The sequence below is a fragment of the Wolffia australiana genome, chromosome 1, assembly GCF_029677425.1.
Source record: "Wolffia australiana isolate 7733 chromosome 1, ASM2967742v1".
In the NCBI taxonomy this organism is placed as follows: domain Eukaryota; kingdom Viridiplantae; phylum Streptophyta; class Magnoliopsida; order Alismatales; family Araceae; genus Wolffia; species Wolffia australiana.
In genome coordinates, this window is record NC_135835.1 from 19,834,844 (window position 1) to 19,856,847 (window position 22,004).

Sequence of the window (22,004 nt, forward strand, 5' to 3'; positions counted from 1 at the left end):
CCCGATAGTACAGTGTCCGTGGTGATGTCCCTGTGCGGCGCCTTGGCCGCACCCCGTGCCTGTCAGCACCCGCCCTCGCCTGAGCGCGTCGAGCGTGTTTGCTCGGTGCGACCGCCGCCGCTCCTGCTGCGCGCTCCTAGCTCCCGTACGAGACTGCCTTCCCCTAGCCCTGGCCAGGCTCCAGCGTCGACGCCACTTCCTCCCACCACTCGCCATCGGCATCATCGGATTCTTACTAACTCCAGCCCTCCCTTGGTACGAATTATCCGTCGCCAGCGCGACGAAGGTACCCCTTACTCTGCACTCTTACGTCTCTTACTTTCTTCAGTGCCTTTCGAATTGCCTCCTCCGCGCTTGGGTTAGATAGGTGTGAGCGAGACAGGTTGAGAAAACGACGTAAATTACACGAGAGTCTTGCTTGTTCGGTACGAGTTGGGTTCTCCCGATGCGTGTGAGCATTCCAGCGGGGTTTCCCCGTTCGGCAACGTACTCGTCCTCGACCCTCTCGGGCGAGATTCAGGAGGTGCGTCTGACCTCACTCAAAGCCAACCCGTCAATTCTCTGGAATGGCACCCACCGCTCATCGGCGCATGCATGTACAACACGTAGGATCTCATTAGCTCACGTCAACATACCTATCTGTCACTAGCATCCGTCGGACGACGTTGGTCAACATAGTCCGATTAGACCTCGAATCGATACCGAGCCCGTACCCTCGGTGACAACCGGACGACGTCTTAACGACGTCTGGCATCACTAAATGATCAAAAACTTTTGGGATTCCTTCATTCAGCTCTTTCAGAATCTGTGATTCCATGCATTAACCAGGCCAAAACAGCCAAACAAGCATGGGATTTGCTTGAAGCTGCTTTCTCCAGCAAAAACAAAGCTAGAGTGATGGAGCTTCATCGAAAATTTCACACTATGGCAAAAGGTACTATGACAGTAGATGAATATCTTAGGTACTTCTGTTTCATTACTGAATCATTTGAAGCTGTTGGAGCTAAAGTGGTTGAAGACACAATTAAAGACACTTTTCTAAGAGGTTTAGGTACATAATATAGTCAATTTGTCATGTGTGTGAATGCTAATCTTTGACACATGAAACTTGAGGAAATAGTGACCAATACCAAGTCCCAAGAAATTTATCTAGAATATCTACAAAGGGCAAGTTCTAGTGCATTTCCTCCCATGGCTAACCAAGTGCAGAATTCTCCAAGAAGAGAAAATTATCAAGTCAGAGGCTACAATCAAGGTCAAGGAAGAGGGAGGATCAACAGATTTCAGCCAAGGTGTCAATTATGCACTCAATTTGGCCACAGAGCTCGAGAATGTCAAGAATTCACAAGAAGTCAGCAGAATTGGAGACAACAAAGACAGAATTTTCAGACCAATCCTCAGGCAAATGTGGTTAAGATTCCAGGAGAAGGTACATGGTTTCCTAATAGTGGGACGACGCATCACGTCCCAGCAAACTCAAGCATGATCTCAACTCCTTCAAATTTTCACGGAAACGGTACAGGTTTGAAAATTTTATCCATTGGTTCTTCTAAAATTTCCACTTCTGATAAAAAATTATTTCTAAAATATATACTGCACGTTCTGAAATTAGAAAGAATCTGTTATCCGTTCATAAACTAACTTTAGATAATGATGTTTTTGTTGAATTTCACGCATTTTAGTGTCTTGTCAAGGACAAGAAAACCAACAAAATACTACGCAAGGGAACAATTAAGGATGGGCTTTACTGTTTAGAGCCAACTTCTGGAAAACCTGCTGCATTTGTTGGAGAAAAAGCATCTTCACAAATTTGGCATTCTCGACTTGGACATCCCCATTTTCGAGCTTTAAATCTAGTCATTAAAAAATTTGGACCTCTGTTTTCAGAAGTTTATAAATAATTTGTTTGTGATTCCTGTAGAATTTCAAAATCCCATAAACTTTCATTTTCTGAAACTCATCATAGATCGAATAAACCTCTTGAAGGAATGCATTCAGACTTATGGGGTCCCTCGCCTGTTCTATCTAATTTTGGTTTTTATTATTATTTAATTTTTGTGGATGATTATAGCAAATATGCATGGCTATATCTATTAAAACATAAAAAGGAAGTACAAGAATATTTTTTTGAATTTCAGAAAACAGTAGAAAATCAGTTTTCCACTAAAAGTAAATGTTTTCAGTCAGACTGGGGAGAAGAATATTAAGCTCTCAACCAATTTTGAAAACACATGGAATTGTTCATCGGGTATCATGTCCTCATACCCCTGAAAAAAATGGAACAGCAGAACGAAAACATAGAAAAGTGGACTTTTTTACAGCATCGAAGATATATAGATATATACACGGTACACGGTTATCCCGGACAGCGTTCCGGAAGAAATACTGTTGAAACTGTTTTGACTTTATTAAACCATGCATCCATGCCTAAAACATTCAGGAATTAAGCAGTAGAAACAGCTATATATCTTATAAATAGAATGCCTACTCCTGTTTTAGAAAATAAATCTCCTTTCAAAACTTTATACAGCAGTAAAATGGATTACTCTTTCTTAAAAACTTTTGGATGTCTCTGTTACCCCTATTTAAGAGCATATACACAGCATAAACTGGATGCGAGGTCAGAAAGATGCGTCTTCATGGGGTACAGCTCAATGCACCTTGGGTGCAGATGTCTCTCACTACAATCAGGTCAATTTTTTATTTCGGGGCATGTTATTTTTCATGAAATTGTATTTCCATTTGATTCCAGCATTCCAATAAGGAATGAATTAGGGATAATTGGATCTCACCCAAGAGTAGTATCCAATGTACCAAACATTGATAAACAAAATTCATTATTACCAACATCGGAAACATATATGGGTAATAACATTTCATCTGAAATTAAAAAACAAAATGATAGTATTTCAGATACAATTAATACACAAGAAAATTTTACATCAGAATCTGAAAGATCCAATTTAAATAGTACTGATCGAACAAGTATGACATAAGTAGTAGATAATTCTGTATTAGATATATCCTGCACATTTGATCGAACACCTGAACCAGGAATTCTGATTAAAATATAAACTCTCAAGGATGTATATTCTAGAGATGGCCATAAAATTACTCATCTGTCTTATTCAGCCATTAAGCATCCTATTCCTGAATGTTTATCTGTATGCATAAGCACTACAAAACCGAATAAGTATACGAAGACAACAATTGGATGGTGGCAATGAAGAGTGAATATGAAGCTCTTTTACAAAACAAAACTTGGTTTTAGTACCCAGGAATCAAAATTTGCATGTTATAGGTTGTAAGTGGGTATACAAACTAAAATATAAGCCAGATGGATCGATTGACAGATGGAACAACCTCCAGGTTTCAAAGATCTATCTCATCCTGATTTTATTTGTCTACTTAAAAAATCAATTTATGGTTTAAAACAATCTCCTAGAGCATGGTTTCAAAAACTGTCAATTTCGTTACATACACTTGGTTTTTTTGGCTCTAAAAGAGATACTTCTTTATGTCATTTTTGTTACTGTCAAAAACTGTCAATTTCGTTACATACACTTGGTTTTTTCAGTACTAAAGGTTGATGACTCTCATTATGTCATTAACTATTATGAAATTTCTGAGCATCAAAGCATCATTTGAACACATTTAACCCATATTGATCATATTTGAGGCATATTATTTTCTTACTTACTAACCCCACTTGATTCTCTGAATCAAGTGGACTAGATCTCACTTATGTGATTAATGAGTTCAGATATGGGTTAAGCATCAAAAGGAAAATGCAATTGATCAAGAAGAGCTAGCGAAAATCATGAAGAAGAAAAAGCCCTAAAAATCTCCAAGAAGCATGATTGAGAGAAACCTATAAATAGCTCTTGAAGGCTCATTTTAGGTTGTCTAGAATTTCTCTCCAAAGAGGCTAGGGCTTCGAGAAGAAGGATTTCTGCAGACCCTCCAAGAGCTGATGAGCATTGGAGCTGGGAGAGAAGCAAGCTGAGGAATAGCTAGAGCACGACGATCATCATCTCGCCGGGAGGGTGGTGAGACCAGGTGGCGTGAGGGCTCCAGTTTCAGTTGATGTATTCTTCTCCCTACAAAGACAATTGAGGTTGGATTGGAAGGTGCTGAGTTGTGTTTTCTAGTTGTTCCAAACGAGATTGTTCTGTTTTCTAGATTCATTGCAAGTGTATTTGTTAGAATCAATCTCCCTATTCAATCTCCTGTTTGACTTCAGCATCATAACTGAGTTTTTGCTTAATTGTGCTGCGTTGCGGTGCAAGCTTAGCCACGGTTGAGCGTAGCTGAGCCACGCCCAGCCAAGGCAGGGCGCAGCAGAGCCACGCCCAACTAGGGCCGAGCGAGGCCCAAACAGGTGCACACCACCTGTTTGTCGCCTGCGCGTAGAGAAGTTCTGTGCGCAGCCTCACGGTCGCGAGCTTCTCCTGCGCGCAACAGCGCCGCGAGCACAGGCTGCTACCCGCACGCAGGTGAACCGTCAGCAAATAAATTCTCTGCTGACGGTTCTGCTCAGTTAGGTTCTGTAAAGATTACTCTGTAGAATTTAACTGAAGATAACTTTAACTGATTATTTCAACTGAATTTAGAAATCAGACTATAAATATTTATTGAATTGAAAAGGAAACTGCTTGATTTACCTGCTCCCTGAGGATCGACAGCCCACTTACCCTAAGGTTGTGAGTTTATAAATTTTGTAGCTTAAGCTCAATCCTCACACACTTGACTGATAAATAACTAGTAAAAAACCACCCCAAATTTGAGCTTATCAACTGGCGCCGTTGCCGGGGAGCATGGTAGAACAGTAGTTATTGTTTTCTTTTCTCTTTAGTCTATGTTGACTTATTTTCCTAAAGCTGCAGGACTTGAACATCCTCAGCCTATTTTCCTTCTAATATTCTTCTGAAGTTCTATGGTAGTGACAAGGTCAAAGGCTGGTGAGAGATCTGCAGAGAACGTTGCGCGAGACGCTACTCCAGAATTTAGAGTCATAGGACCAGAAAATCAGCAGGAAAACATGGCAGAAGAAGGACGTCAACAGCATGAGAGGAGAAGAACCATGCTGGATAGATCCACACCCTCTGGGAGTTTAAGACAAACAGATGTAAATCTGAACATAGGTGAGGGTATCTTATTCAGGCATGACAATGGTTTGATACACTCCTTACCTGAATTTAATGGCTTACTTGCACAAAACCCTTTAGAATTCCTAGATGATTTCTATATTAGATGCTCTTCCCAAAATGTTCCAGGGCTATCTACAGAAATGCTAAAAATGAAATACTTCCCTTTAACATTAAAAAATAAAGCATTCTCTTGCTATCGTAACTTAGGAATTCTTTTAATTCTTGGGATGAGATGCAGGGAAAATTTCTGCAGAAATTTTACCCTCTCTCTAAAACTCATTTTTATAGAAGAGAAATTTATAATTTCCATCCCCATGAAGGTGAAGCTTTCAGTGAAGCATGGGAGAGGTTCAATGACCTGCTGAGGAAATGCCCTCATCATGGAATTGAGCACTGTCAATTAGCCCAAATTTTCTATGAATCTTTGTCAGATTTCATGAAAAATAAGGTTAAGTTAGCCACCGGTGGGACATTTATACTGCATATGAAGATGAAGTTTTTGATATTTTGGAGAGAGTTGCAGAAACTGATCTGCAGGAAATTGGAGCAAATCAGAATGGGAGAAATCTGCAACCTAAGAGGGCAGGAGTGCTGCAAGTTAATGCCAAGGAGGGGGAGCTGCAAGCAGGCCTTAGAGAAACCAACCAAAAATTGGAGGAGCTCACCTCCACCTTGAGGAATGTTTTCCTGAATAACTCTCCTATTATTAAGGAAAAAAATTTCGCTCTCTGTTTTAGCAGAGAACATGAAGATGGAGCTTGCCAGTCCATGGAGGAGGAGGTGAAAGCATTGAACCAACAACAACAACCATGGGCTGGCCAAAAGAAGATTGGTTTCCAAGGTGGAGAGAGCTTCAACCAAGGGAATAAGGCTCCATTTCAGTCTCAATTCCAGCAAAAACAGCAGTTTCAGCCTAGACCTCAGCAGCAGTACCAAGTTCCCTCTCAATCTCAACCTGATTTTTCTACACTAACCCCGGTTATTTCCGACATGATAGAGAAGCAAAATCAGAAATTGAGAGCAGAAATGGAGATGCGGATGCAAGTAATGATGGAGTTCCAAACGAGGCAAATGCTGGAATCGCAAGAACAAATGAGGAAGCTGCTGGAGAGATTTAAGCCTGGAACTTCTGAACCTCAAGGTACACAAATAGAACCTAACTGCACATCTAGTAGATTCCCTACTAAACCCATGATAAATCCATGCAATCTAAACCATGTACATCATTCCATTTACGACGAGATTAGTGAGGAGGATCCTGAAGTTCTAGCAATCTCAAAACTGAGAAGTGGGAGAGAACTTCAGGATCCTTACCAGAATTCTGCAGAGAATTCAGAGAAGGGAAGTGAGCAAAGTAGAGAAAAGGAGGGACCTTCCTATGTGAAGGAGCCTCTACCTTCCACTAGTGCTCGAGATGTTCCCTATCCCTCTGCCCTCAATAGAAAAAAACCTGTCCATGACTATGAAAGCAGGTTGCTAGAAAATTTTAAACAGGCCACCATGACCGTTACTGTAGAAGACATGCTTAGGTGTGCACCATCCTTAAAGAAATACCTTAAGGATTCTTGCACTACTAGAAAACCTAGGGAGGTAGTGAAACTTTCATAAATTGCTTCTAGCATTTTGAATGTCATCCCCATCAAAATGAGGGATCCAGGTGCCCCTTTTATCACATGTGAAATAGGAGGAAAAACTTTTTCTAAAGTTTTATTAGATACCGGAGCAAGCATTAGCATCATTCCAACAACTTTATACGAGGAATATGGATTTGGGGAACTAGAGGAAATACACATTGACTTACTCTTAGCGGATGGAACTGTTAGGCAACCTGAAGGAAGGTTAACTGATGTTATGATCACTGTAGAAAACTGTGAAATCCCTGTGGATTTCATAGTGACTGGCGTAAAAATTTCAGGAAACATTAGTTTGGCTCCCATCATTCTAGGAAGACTGTTCTTAGTAACGGCAGGTAAATGCCTGCGCACAGGCTGCTACCCGCAGGGCAGAGGTGAACCGTCAGCAAATAAATTCTCTGCTGACGGTTCTGCTCAGTTAGGTTCTGTAAAGATTACTCTGTAGAACTTAACTGAAGATAACTTTAACTGATTATTTCAACTGAATTTAGAAATCTGACTATAAATATACATTGAATTGAAAAGGAAACTGCTTGATTTACTTGCTCCCTGAGGATCGGCACACCACTTACCCTAAGGTTGTGAGGTTATAAAGTTTGTAGCTTAAGCTCAATCCTCACACACTTGACTGATAAATAACTAGTAAAAAACCACCCCAAATTTGATCTTATCAATGGTGTTCCAATTTTTATACTTATATATGTTAATGATATCCTCATTATTTTGGCTGATATTAAAGAAATTCAATATGTTGTCTCAAAATTACATGAAGAATTTTGCTATCCGTGACTTAGGGCGTGCCAAACATTTTTTGGGCATAGAATTGATCTCTCATTAAGATTGTTCCTTGTTAACTCAATCCAGATATCTGTTGTCAATTCTTAAAAAATCAGAAATGGAACACTCAAAACCGTTATCAATACCCATTGCTCTTTCTTTGACAATTAAAACTAAAAATAAATTTGGTCCTTCTTTAGATACACTATATAGACAGATAGTTGGGGCAGTTAAATATTTGACAATAACACGTTCTGATATAGCTTTTGCAGTAAATAAAGCTTGCCAGAAAATGCATTCACCAAATTCAGAAGATTGGAATGCACTTAAACATCTACTTCGATATCTCAAAAGCAGTTTATGACATGGGTTATTTTTTTATAAAAACTCCAATACTAACCTCAGTGCATTTAGTGACTTTGATTGGGCAGGAGACAAATAAGACAGGAGACCGACTGGAGCATATTAGATATAGTTTCATGGAGTTCGAAGAAACAAGCAACAGTAGCAAGATCAAGCACAGAAGCTAAGTATAAGGCCTTAGCAAATGCCACATTAGAAGTTTTATGATTAAATCTTTGTTTAATGAATTAAAAATTGATACTGTTACTATTCCAACATTATGGTGTGATAAACTAGGTGCATCTTATCTTGCTGAAAATCTGATTTTTCATGCAATGATGAAGCACATTGAAATTGACTATCATTTTGTTCGTGAACAAGCTGCAACCGGAGCTCTTAAAATTCAATTCATTGATAGTGACGGCCAATCAGCGGATTGTCTAACTAAACCTCTTTCAAGATTGAGATTTTCTTGTCTCAGGAACAAGCGCAACGTCGTATTAAGGAGTTTTACTCGCCTCCGCTAAAGAACTGCTGAGACATAGTCATGGAGCTAGACAAATTCGTTGATGAACTGCCGAGTCGAAGCTATGGAGCTGGAAGAATCAGCGGTTGTCTTCCCAGCTGATAGTAAGTTTAAAAGATTAGTTAGTAAAATTAAAATACGATGTACTCCGTAGATATTAGAAAAATAGGATTCAATATAAGTTCAAACATAGATTAGGATTAAATATAGATAGGATCAAACTTTAGACAGTCAGGATTAAATCATAGAAAGCTATAACGGTCACGATTAAATCTAGGATAGCCGTTATACACGATGGGACCACAGCACTGATCAAGAGTTGTGATCAGTGCAACCCCTCAGTTATAACGGTCAAGATTATATAACAGAGCTGTTATCGTAGACAGGTACAATGCACCGATCAATGGTTGTCATCGGTGCACCTGATCCGTAATAACGCACAAGATAAAAACAAACTCTTAAATGTACATATCCATTGTAAACTGTTACAACGAATATATACTTATAACTACCTATATGAATACATATAAATACATCGCCAAGGTTCCAAAATCAGTTGCAGGTTAATACAACGATCTTGATCTACTTTCTTGTCTTTCTTCTTCCATCTTTATCTTTTTCTTCCTCCTCTATTCTTTATTCTCTCCCTTCGTCCCTTGGTCCGGTGATTCAATAAGATCAAACAGTGTGTGTCTGTGTATGAGAGAGGTAAGAGTAAGAGAGATTTAGAGAGAATTTTGGGGCCACGATGAATGAATGATATCACATTAAACGACTGATTACTTTACACGTTGGTTCTTAGAACTAGCATTTATATGTACCCGTCATAACTGTAATCCTGTTATCTTTAAATCCTTGCCCTTATGACTAACCTTAAATAATTTTATCCTATATGTCTATCTTTCTGCTATGTATGTTTAATCTGGACTCACTACATTTTTTTGTGGCGCTTACCGACAAGTGGAGGATCCACTTGGTTGAAATGTGGAGAGATCGATCAATGTTTGTATGATCATCACTTGATTCTTGCTGCCTAATCCTTCTGGGAATCATGTGAGGACTGGAAGAAATTGGTTGGCGCAGTGATTTCATGACGGATAGGAGTCAGAAAAATATAGATTAAGGGGAGAAATCAGACAGGCCAATAACAATTGCAATAGTCTTCAGAGGATAACAGAATATATCGATAGATAAAATCAAGATAATTTATAGCATTACAAGTAACGCGAAAAGCTTCATTCTTTAATCCATCAGTTGTGCTACATGCTCCAACACTCTGATTGTGCTCCGTGTAATGACTCAGATGCAATAGTGGGAATGTTCGGAAAACGTCTAAAAACTAGTATTCTGAGTAAAGCAATAATGTGGTCGGTGCAACACATATGATGAATGGTTGTTATAATTCAATTAAAGTCGATAATTTAGGTTCACACTATCAATCGCTATATGAAATTTAAATAAACTTGAAGTCATTAAAATAACTCATACATGCTCAGCAAGCTTGACATTTTGAGCTGAGTCCATGCGAACATTCGCACCACTCATATTCCTTTAATTTTTCAAAGGTTTGCCTGAGGTTTGCGATATCCATTCATAAATAACGGAATGATATGTTTGACGGATGGACGATCATCATGTAAAAACATATGTATGAGTAAATTAAAGATATATGCCATAATGGTAGTAGTACATTGAGCGAAATGCCTTCTATGATCCATTAGGTGTCAAGAAGATAGAGCTCACTTAATTGAAAAGATAACATTTCAACCGACCAATAATTCTGAGCCTTAGCCTAATTTTCTGGAACAGGCGTATGATTATCTATACTTTATTGCTAGAATCAGGTTTACCAATTTTTGAGGTAGTCATCATGCCCTTTCTGCTTTTCTGCTTTTCTGCTTTTCTGATGATCGTGTTGGCTCGTATTTCTTTTACTGAACACATATGTTCTCCATTGCGAGCGGAGCTCTCCAAAGTGAGGTGTGGTAATCTACTCATGATTATTCCTATCGCATTGTTCTCAGACTTTAGGTTACTCATCGTGCCCTTGTTATGGCGGCAATTATATTTATTTCTCAGAATGTCTTATCTGGTATTGTTAAGGAGTCTTCCTTGAAATATTTAACCACCTCAGCTGTGGCATCCAGCGATAGGCTGCTGGGACAGAATCCAGGCTGCCAATCCTTGGTAACACAAATCCTAATGGAAGAAGACAAAAGAGAAGAAGATGGACAAAAAGAACAAACCCTTATTCTAATTCTAAATGTTTGTCATTCTTCATTTTATCAAAGAATGCAAGGCGGGAAATAAAATTACTGAGCAGGAACTAAATTTTGGTGGGAGCCATCTCAAAATCGTCCCCATGATCTCCCCCATTACCTTGATGTTGTTCCTGATATCTATTAGGCGACCGTTGAGCCAAATCATACTACCATATTTCATTCACATTTTAAAATAAAAACTTATGTTGATTATTATTCTAGTGTGATGTTTATGATGAAGTCCAATGTCCTATTAAATTATGTTGATTCGTGCAATGACCCATTAAATTGTGATAAAATCAAAAAACAAGGATTCTCGTCTTTAAACATAAACTCTAAATATTGCTATTCGATTCATCTTCATGATGGACATCAAATTGTCTAAGATAGAATAACACTAAGTGATCCTACTTGAACAATAGGTATAGCTGATCATGTGGCTACTGTCGTGGCGTCACGAATGATCGATAGCGGGTACTCTGTGGGCGAAGAATGTAAGAATTCATTGGAAGAATCGCTGAATGCTGTTATGCCTTATCTTCAATCATGTTGATTCGTGTCACAGTTGTATAAGTGTTCCAAAAACTTCAGGCACTAATGAGATATTGTGGACAGACGACTATATTTTGACTATGACTTACGAGCCTCTAACCATGGCAATTGAAACAAGACTTAGCTCAAACGTTGTAAGAATTCATGGACATGATCGAGTGGTCAATACGGACTCATCCACCCTAAACTTAATAGGTTATTGCCTCAAAAAGATGATGCAGCACATCCTTGGCCAGGGTAGTGAGGATATTTTATGAAGCATTTTCCAATAGTCCATGCTACGCCTAACTAATTATTGGATTATGTATTTGATTTCGACAATCTACAATAACTGATGACGGTAAAGTTTCATTATTGAGTTCCAGTACTACTCTGTATATTCTAGAGTACAGGATTTAGTTTGACACCCCGGGGCTGGTTTGAGTTAAAATGATCGATTGAGTTAAAAGGATGGATAGAGGTAATGTCGTTCTCCACTCTGAAAGATAAATAAGAGGGACAAGATAAGGGACTCCTGCATCAAATTCATCAGTTACATGCCCTGCATATTACATTGCAGCAATGCAAATTTTCAAGGCACCTTTAGAGAGAAGCCATCGAACAAACTTATGAAAATTCTGGAACAATTGCTTATCATCAATAACAACTGCTGCTTGAAACCTCCCCCTTTCATTGAGAAAAGGAAGATTTATCCAACACTTTCATGATCTGTCTATCCACTCCATCACTCAGCATATCTCTTGCTATGTAAATATATATTTTTCCTCAACAATGCTTAGTATATGACCAATCTACTTTAGCCACATTCAAGACAGAGCGTAATTTCATGTATTTCAACAAGAGTATTTTTTTAAGTCAGAAATTGTTTCTTCAGAGATAACAATTAGTAAATGTCATTATGACAAACCTTCAGAAATATCTTGTTGTTTATGGTTTCTCTTTCCTCTTACCCCCTTCTCCTCTACGGTTCTTTTTAGAGAAAACTGACTGATTCGTGTTTGACCTTTGGTGCTTAAGACTATGATATCTTCTTCATTTCTGCACTAAATGATAGGATTTTAACTCATATGGATTTTTAACCCAATTATCAACTTATGTTGTCACAGTTAAAATTTCAAAATCACATTCAATTGATCTATAGAGTTCAATTGTTCCAAGTTCTTAGTTAACCGCCTCATTCCTCCAGCATCCACGTTCAAACTCTTGTAACTCTTTCAAAACATAACCAAAATATTTGATTCTAAGTTCTATGGATTTGTATGAATATTAAAAATTACTTATAGGTTTAACAAAAAACTCAGAATAAAGCTCAAAATTATAGTAAAGATGTCAACTTATTACACGGGTCAAAGGCGTGCAAAACTTAGAGGTCAGTTTTCTATACTTTGAATCTTAACTCACCCGGCACCTAAAAAAAATGATCCCAAGTCCTATGGACTTGGATGGATGTTGGCAGTAAGTATCATCTTGAAGAAATAATGAAAAACTTCTTGAAATTTTTTTTTCAGAAGGAAAGACATCTCTAACTTTTGGACTACACTTTTCAACGAGCGTGGAGAAGGGAGATTTGAAATTAGGGCTGAAAATTGTATATGTGGACTCAGTGATCCAAAAAGGCATGTTAGTAATTTATCAAGAGTCTAATGTTTATACATACTGATTATGATTAACCTTTATGTTAGAGGAATCCTCTGAGAAACACATGTTGTGTAATTTTCATGCTACACATCTATATTTGATCTATGGCATTCATTGAATTGGTATATGTGACTATTGTTTGAGTTTAGATACAGTTATTGTGACAAAAGCCCCTTGGTTCAGTGCCAGTTTATTGATGGATGAGATTGGTCCAAATGTCGTAAATAATGATATCATAAATTTGAGATAATAAGTGATGATATTTAATATTTCATCTATAAATATTGTCTGAGTTAAAGAGTATTAAATTAACTATTTAATTGATGGATAATATAAATATATATATATGTAAATAATTGCCATATTTTTTAAGAGAGATAGAGGGAACATAAAAATGGAGACAAGAAAGACGAAATCGGGGGAGAGAGAGAGAGGGGGAGGGAGAGAGAGAGAGCGAGAGGGAGAGAAAGAGAGAGAGAGAGAGAGAGAGAGAGAGAGAGAGAGAGAGAGAGAGAGAGAGAGAGATGTGAGAAGACAGAGGAGAGGCTACACGAGAGAGATATGCGATGAGAAATAAGTAGAAAGACGAAAATTGAAAGGAAAAGGAACTCAGAGACGAGAGCGGGGAAAAATGAAAATAGGAAAACGAGAGACCGAGACGAGACAAATGATACAGGGGAAGGATAGACTGAGACGAGTCGACCGACGAGAGAAATGATATGGGGAATGCCGAGAGACAAAAGAGACAGGAGACGAGAGACCAGAGAAATGAAAGAGGGAAACGACAGACTGAGACGTGAGACGGGGGGAGGGAGAGAGAGAGAGAAAGAGAGAAAGAGAGACAGAGAGGGAGAGAGATATAAAGAACGCGCCAGAGAGAAGGAGAGCGTGCGCGAGAGGGTGATGGGGAGAGAGGGGGAGAGAGAGAAAGATCTGGGCAGAGAGAGGGAGAGCGCGCGCGACAGAGAGATGGGGAGAGGGAGAGAAGGAAAGGGAGGAAGAGAGAGAGAGAGGGAGGGAGAGAGAGCAAGGGAGGGCGAGAGAGTGTGGGAGGGAGGGAGAGAGGGACAGAGGCGAGGGAGGAAACGAGAAGACAGAGGAGATGAGATGAGAAAACAAGAGATTGAGGCGATAGAGGAGAGAAGTTAAATAGGAAAACCGGAGATTGAGACGAGAGAGGAGAGAAAGGAAGTATTAAAAAATAAAGAAATTAAGATTGAGACGAGAGAGAAGATAAAGGAATTATTAAAAAAAAAGAAATAAAGATCGAGACGAGGGAGGAGAGAAAGGAAATGTTAAAAAGATAGATTGAGACGAGCAGGACAGAAAGGAAATGTCAAAAAGAAAGATTGAGAAGAGAGAAGAGAGAGGAAACATTCAAATAATGATTGAGGCAGAAGAGATAAAAATGAAAAGGGAAAATGGGAGATTGAGACCAGCGAGGAAAGAAACAAAATAATTGAGAAGAATGGAGGAGATAGGAGATATTGAAGAGAAAGATTGAGAAGAGGGCGGAGAGAGTAATGTTGAAAAGAAAGACTGAGAAGAGGGAGAAGAGAGGAAATATTGAAAAGAGAGATTGATAAGAGGGAGGAGAGAGGAAATATTGAAAAGAAAGATAAGAGAAATAAAATTGGAAAAGAGGAGATTAAGACGAGAGGAGAGCAAGGAAATCTTAAAGAGAAAGGCTGAGAGGAGAGAGGAGAGTGTTGAGATTTCTTGGCCGTTGCACAAGAAATTCTGACAGAAAGAGATTGATGGAAGAAGGAGAAAGAAAAGAACACCAAGAAAAGAGCAAATTAAATCGTTGTTTTTCCTCAAAGAATCACCGTACATCGGTTGAGAATATATAGAATAGATCGTATATGTCCGTTGTAGCTACCCCAACGGTTTTTCAAATATATTCGGCTGTTTTAAATCCCAACCGTTGTAACCTCTTCGGGTGTACCGATCCTGTCCGTTTGATCGGTATCGCATACTCGAACGGCCGTTTTAAATCTCGACCGTTATAACTTCTTTGGGCGCACCGATTTCGTTCGTTCGATCGGTATCGTGTACCCTTTTTTATCTCGATCGTTATAACTCTCTGGGTGCATCAATCCTCACCATTGATCGTTGTTGTGTACCCATTCATTCAGTCTGGCTTTTTTCCTATCTATGTTCGTTCCTATTCTATCTTTGATCCTAGCTATGTTTAATCCTATTCTATCTTTCATCCTTGCTATGTTTAATCCTATTCTATATTTGAACCTATATTTGATCCTATTTCTAAGTCTCTAATGAGTACATAATATATGATTAATTTTACCATCTAATTTTAATTAAGTCCCTATCAGGAGCTCGCCAATCGTTGAGTCTTCATAGCTTGTCTTGACGATTTGGCGAGTTGAACTCCTCTTCATAGAGAGAAAGGAAATTTTAAAAAGAGAGACATACGATAGATGAGAGAAAGGAAATTTGAAAAAGAAAGATTGAAATGAGAGAGGAGAGAGCTATCTTTGGAAAACGAGAGATTGATACAAGAGACGAAAGAGAAAGAGTGAGAGAGAGAGAGAGATGGAAGACAAGAAATGGGAGAGAGAGAGAGAGCAGAAACTCAGGTACCGAAAACTCCTTCTCCGCTGAAATCGTCCACTCTGAAAATCGAATTAACAACGCCCATTGTTCACTCAGCAAAAGAAGGTCATTTGATAGTGTACAAGTGAGTATACAACCCAGACGGATCTGTCGAACGATAAGAGTCATGTGGTTGCGTCTTTTGTTCCAGAGAATATACCCTATGGGCAATAACATACTCAAACGTCAAGTTACATGCAGAAACGTAGTCAACTGCAATTTTCAATTCTCTAGTTGCCATAAACTGAATTTCCTGAGGTCGCTCTCGCACTTGGCAAGGGCAGCGTGCCTAGCGATTTCCCTTAAAGGTGAAAGCTCCCTTCCCTCCAGTTCTCACGTCTGGCGAGCGCAGACTTGGAAACCGTCAAAACAGCAATGTAAACACGGCGTTTTACCCGCAAGCTTCCTCCCTCTATAAATTAGCCGAGCCAGACAACGTAATTGTGCAGCAGCCATGGCTTTTAAGGGCCGAGTGCCGGCCTTGCGCTCCTAGTGGCGGGCCTGCTCCTGGCAAACGCAGCTAACGCAAGAGCACCCATCCGCACACGACCACCTCCGCCGCCTTCTCTGCCCCCGCCCCCATCTCCCCCGCCACCGCCCTCTCCTCCGCCGCCGCCATCTCCGCCACCACCGCCATCTCTGGCCCCCCCCCATCTCCACCGCCACCGCCCTCTCCTCTGTCGCCGCTGTCTCCGCCACCACCACCATCTCCGCCACCGCCACCATCTTCGCCGCCGCCCCCGCCGCTGCCGCCTCCTTTGTTCTGCCCAATTCCGCCGGCTAAACTGGGCTCCCGCGAGCCGGTTCTGACCCGTCTCAAAAGCGGGCTACAGCCGCCACCCAACACTTGCTGCAACATTCTTCGAGGGCTCTCCGGCGAGCAGGCCGGGCCCTGAATCTGCCTCGTGAACAAGGGGGAGACCTCAGGCCATCAGTGAACATCCCCGGCAACCTGACCCTTCTTCTCCAGAGCTGCGGCATAGCCGCCTGATAAGCCGAAAAGAGGGGTAAAAACTATGCAATTTTTAGCCCTTGTCGTTGTGGATTTTGGCTTATGCAATAAAATTTATAAGAACTCCACTTAAGACGTATCGTGATAAGTACGAGTGTCGTCCAAGGGAACCTAGTAAGGAATTCGATTTGGTGATTGTATTGGTCGTTTCACTCTGATTAAACTGAATTTGATCTTCAATGAGGATCAAGTCACCCTAATTAGATGAGACTTTAGAAAGGGGGGTAGAAGAGTTGAGATGAATAGAAGAAATATGGAGCTCTAAAATGGCTTCTTTGATCCTAATAAAAGGATCCAAGAGGTCACTTAGAGAGGTTAAAAGGGAATTTTTAATTTGAGTTTGGTTTGTTTTTGCAACTTTGATAATTCAGAACTGAAATGGGGGTAATTTAATCTCCTAAGAATTAAAACTAATTTTTTTAGTGTTTTTCTTTGGAATGCAGTTGAATGCTTAGTTGAATCCCTCAAATTCTCCTCTCAATCCTAATCAGGGCTTGTACATGCCGCTCAAGCCAAGCGATTTAGAATTTCAGATCAAAACCAAGAAGACGAAACAAGAAATCGAACTAATCTCATTCAAAATGCACAAATCCAAATACAATAAAGGAAAAAGTACAAGATAACTTGATCCAGGGTGGGACTCCTCTCTGTCTTGCAGCTGTGATAGGGAACCATCAAGAATGAGCTCCCCCTCTCGAAATTTAGCTTTTATACTTAGCTTATATGGTAAAAATCACTATTTTACCCCCGTTTAGTACTTAATATTTATCTATCAATGTAAGCTGGATCTGAATGATCCAACTGTACAGATAGAAAGAGGGGATCAAGACAAACAAATCCATAAAAAAATCATCTCAATCGGACTTCAGAATCAAAAGTTATTAATAAATCAATTTTAAACCAATTTAATCCATTGGATTTAAAATTGATTTATTTATTAATTTCGTTTTTAAACACGCAATGACGTGTCGCTCTCTCATTGGCTGGCTCATTTTGAATCCTCTTTTTTGCAGAAAAGTCCTTAAAAAGCCTGGAATTGCTTTTGGACGCTGCCCAAAAGTAATTGCGTATATGCCCCTGGCGCACTCTCTCTCCTCCGATTTCTCCTAAAAACATTAAAAATATATATTAAAAATTGCAATAAAAACCTGAAAAATTTTAAATTGGATCTTTATGCCTGCAGTGGCGACCGAGAGCTGTTTTCAGGGTCTTTTTGCAACGAAAGTTCGCAAAAAGGCCGTTGAAAGTTCGAAAATAATAAAAATACTTCTTTTTCTATTATAAATATACTAAAAATTCCCATATATTTACATTGAAATAAATACATTTCTTCTTCAAATAAATCTCAGAAAAATCCTAAAAATTCGTAAGAAATCCTAGAAAATTCTATAAAATTCACTGATTCATTCCCATGCTGATAAATGTCAAAATAAAATATTAAATTTCCTATTTTCATTCAAAAATAATTATTTCGAGCTTCAATAAATCCTTTAAAATTCATAGAATTAACAGAAAATGAGGGGAAAATCAGAAATCACTAGAAAACACTACTTTCATGTAAATATATGATAACAACCCCATTTTAAGCTCTTTAAATGCATAAAATCATGCTAATAACATGAAATAAAGACAAAAATTAGGGTGTTATCACCGCCTTCTCGGGCCCCATCTGCTGAAGTGGGCTTCTTCACTGATTTGTCTTTCTTCCTAACGGGCCTCCTCGTCTCGCACCCAATAACTATCAACAGCCCCGGTGTTCTGCGCACAGTGTAAGTGTTTGGGAAGTTAATCTTGACTTGGTTTATTTAGGAGTTGGTGTTTTTTGAATAAGTCAACAAAGAATAAGTCAGCATGGTTTAGGGTGATGTGGAGGCAGGAGCTGAGTTCACGGAGAGCAGAAGACTGGGTTCCTTGGAAGACCAAGTACATGGACAGGTGTGTGGCTATGCTGAGTTTAGATCTATAGGCAGTTATGAGGGAGTGCCTACAAATATGTAGGTGTTCCATTGTTGTAGTATGTTGTGTGCATCAAGGTTCCTTTCTCTCTCAAAGTGTTCTTGCATCTTGTTTCTCTGTGTGAGATCAAGAGAGTGAGGGCTTAAAATCTTTTTCTTTGTGTGAGATCAAGAGAGTGAGTGCTTGTCCTTCCCTTCTCTGTGTGAGTTGCTGAAGTGAGAGAGCCAGGTTCCAACAGTAAGTCGCTTCAAAATAAGGAATGAAAGAATCACGCCCATCGCAATACTAAATTGTGTTCATTCTCCCTAACACCCACTGTGACGGAAACATCTATGTGCTAAGACTGTTCGTTGACAAGGAGAGGTCGTACTGTAGAGGTGTTTAATACGATTGAGCAATATCGTATTCGTCCATTAAAGCGTAGATTGAAATGGAAGAAAGACCCATAATGGAAGTATCAATGGCTATGACCACGACAAATAAGTTCATGTTCAGATGGAGTTTTGTTTTTACGTGGCGCACTCATTCTTTGCTGGTGTTCTAATTCACACATAACGAGCAGTGCAGGTCTGGAGATGGAATTTTGTACGCAAAGTCTCTAAACGTAAAACATTCCCAATTTGCCAAAGGATCTCCTTAGCTTGTTGGATGTAGGGAAAGGCACCCGTCATCCGTCGCGCCACATGTCACTGTGACGGAAACGTGACGGATGACCTGACGATGACGGTGACAGTTTTCAGGGTTGGTGACGGTGATGGCGACGGATGACGAAGATGGCGTGAGGGTGACGTCATGGTGACGTGACAAAACGGCCGTCACAGATGACAGCATTGACGTTTATTTAATACATTTTAATAATTAATTTATCGAAAGATATATATAGAATTAATTTAATAATTTTTTTCCTGACAGAAAAATTAAGGATTAAGTGACGTTTGTTTCCATAAATTTTGATAATAACTTTATGACAAGAAATTGTGAATATTTAATTTGATAATTAATTTAATAATTAATTTCTTTACGGAAAAAGGAAGGATTTAGTGACTTTATTTCAAATACAATTTAATAATTAATTTATTGCCTAAGTTTTGAGAATATAATTAATTTAATAATTAATTCCTTGACGGATAAATTAAGGAATTAGTGATGATTTTTAAATGCAATTTAATAATTAGCTTATTGACAGAAAATTATGAATATAACTTATGTAATAAATTACTTTATTGACTGAAAAATAAGGATTTTATGACATAATTTAAACACATTTTAAAAATTAATTTATTGACGAAAAATTATGAATACAATTAATTTAATAATTAATTTCTTGACAGAAAAATTAATGATTTAGTGACTTTTGTTTTAATACATTTTAATAATTAATTTATTGACAAAAATTTGTGAATGTAGTTAATTTGTTGTCAGCTGTTTGCTATAATTTTTATTGTTTTTTTATTTCTTTAAGTGTTTTTGATGTCGGACGTCATCTAGGACATTGTCTGGGCGGTAGCGAGGTGGCACTCAGATATCTAGGTCATGTTCTTGAACGTTGTCAGCGACGTCGTCTGATGATTAAATCCATAAGGGAATGTAACTACGAGATGATATGTCCTACGTGGAGGTACATGCAGGCCCCAACTCGTGGAAGTTACCGGACTCCGAGCTTTAAATGGGATGTGTCAGGTGTCACTGACGGTGGCCTCTTGATTCCCGTCGGAGGGACTACGACGGCTATGGCACTGAATGGAATACCGTAGGGGATCGCACGTAACTGATGGCTCAACCCGTACCAATATAGACGCTCGATTTTCATAGTTTTCTCAATAACCTATCACGTATCTCTAGCCCGAGTGCAGTGGAGTGCCATCAAAAGTATACTACAAAATATAATGTAATGAGCGAGCGAGAGGACGACGTACCTCCTCGGTGAGGTGCTTGTCGTCAAGATCTTTGTCGAAGGCAGCAACAGGTGTGGATTGCAAGCAAAGTTGAGCCGGAGAGGGATATGGCGTAGCTCATTGGGTGGCGGACTATAGTAACAGGTAGGCAGAATTCGGAGGTGAAGGATGATAGTGAGAGATGGCAGCGGGAGGTAGTTCAAGCGTCGGTGGACTCAGAGGGCACGACTGAGGGTAGAGTGATGCGGAATGGAATTCAGCAAATGCAATCACCAACAGGTGGCTGGCTATGTGGGGGCACTAGTCTGGTGGTGAGACAGCTAGCTGTTGAACCTGGCATTTAGCTGATCAGGAGTCGCACGTCGGCCGTTGCACCTGGGATGGAGCAGCGCACTACCGACGTGGGGCGACTCCAATGGTGCGAATAGCGTGTCCGGGCAGTATGACCAGCCGAATGGTGCCAAAGTACAGCCTAGTGGCGATCTCACTTCGACCAGGACTCACACCAAGAGAAAATACTCTGGTATGGAACAAAGAAAAACATACGATACTATAACAAAAATGGATGTCCACAAACATCAAACACCTTGCGCTTTTATAGAGCAACAACAATAGCGAGAAGGCATAAGTTTTGTAATTAACTTCACCAGGTGGCAGGACCCCTGCAGGCTCATGTGACAGCTTGGACCACCGTAGCCATTCGTACTGTTGACTGGTTAGTCGTAATCCTGAAAAGAAATCATTAACACATGAAAGAAAAACAAACTTCAGAAGTAGTTTCATTGGACTGGATCAACTCCATCAAGGAGTGATCGGGGGAGGGGGCATCAACACAAAGTCGTACCCACCTCCCTTGAGACTAGTCATTGGGGAACTAGTTGGCCCCGCACGCTAGTGGGTCAGGCTTGACGACGGTGCACCATGCTGAAACCAGAGAGGTGCGGAGACCCCGTGTCTGACAGGCTTTAGGTGCAAGGCTAGACGTCACTGTGATGATCCTAGATCGAGCCAACGGCGTGTGACGTTCTTTCGATCAAGTAACATTGACAGAAAACCTTGGGCGACGCGATCTTCTCGGACGAGCAATACTGAATCTCTTCGGCCGACGGACGGGTTGCAACCTATGAGCAACCAACGGTTGTCAAACCTGATGGGAGGGGGGGGAGCTAATGGCAAAGATAATTTCCTCTCAGCCTTCACCGCCGTCTTCCCCTCCCTTAGCATTGGCCTCTCTCTCCTTCTCCTTCACTCGTCCTTCTTTCCATTTTCTTTGGCGAGACCTGCACGCTGAACTAACAATTCAATACGATTAAAAAATACAGGTCTGCCCTTTCTAGGGCGCCTCTTCTTCCCTTATATAGGGAAGTCAAGATGGGCCCTTGGAAGGTCCATTAAAAAAGGGGCAGGTCCATTTTTGTGTACATAGGACCCCCTTACAAAATCAAAGGCCGAAATATGAAAATTCAAAGGGGCAGAAGAAGACACACAAACTGACGATGGCGTGACAGACAAAACAACAACCATGGACATGACAATGACGCAAATGATGAGACAAGGGACAATACAAATTACGACTAACGAACACACGAGCAAAATAAAAGTGAAAATCGAACGATCACGGACGTGCTTTCACCTGGGATATTAT

At 39.9% G+C, this 22,004-nt stretch overlaps 1 non-coding gene across 1 annotated transcript; it reads right to left on the reverse strand.

Moving 5' to 3' along the window:
• Positions 1–5,428: 5,428 nt before the first annotated feature.
• Positions 5,429–5,537, reverse strand: LOC144714254 (small nucleolar RNA R71). The gene has a single exon (XR_013584296.1). It is a non-coding gene; the product is annotated as a small nucleolar RNA R71 (small nucleolar RNA).
• Positions 5,538–22,004: the final 16,467 nt, after the last annotated feature.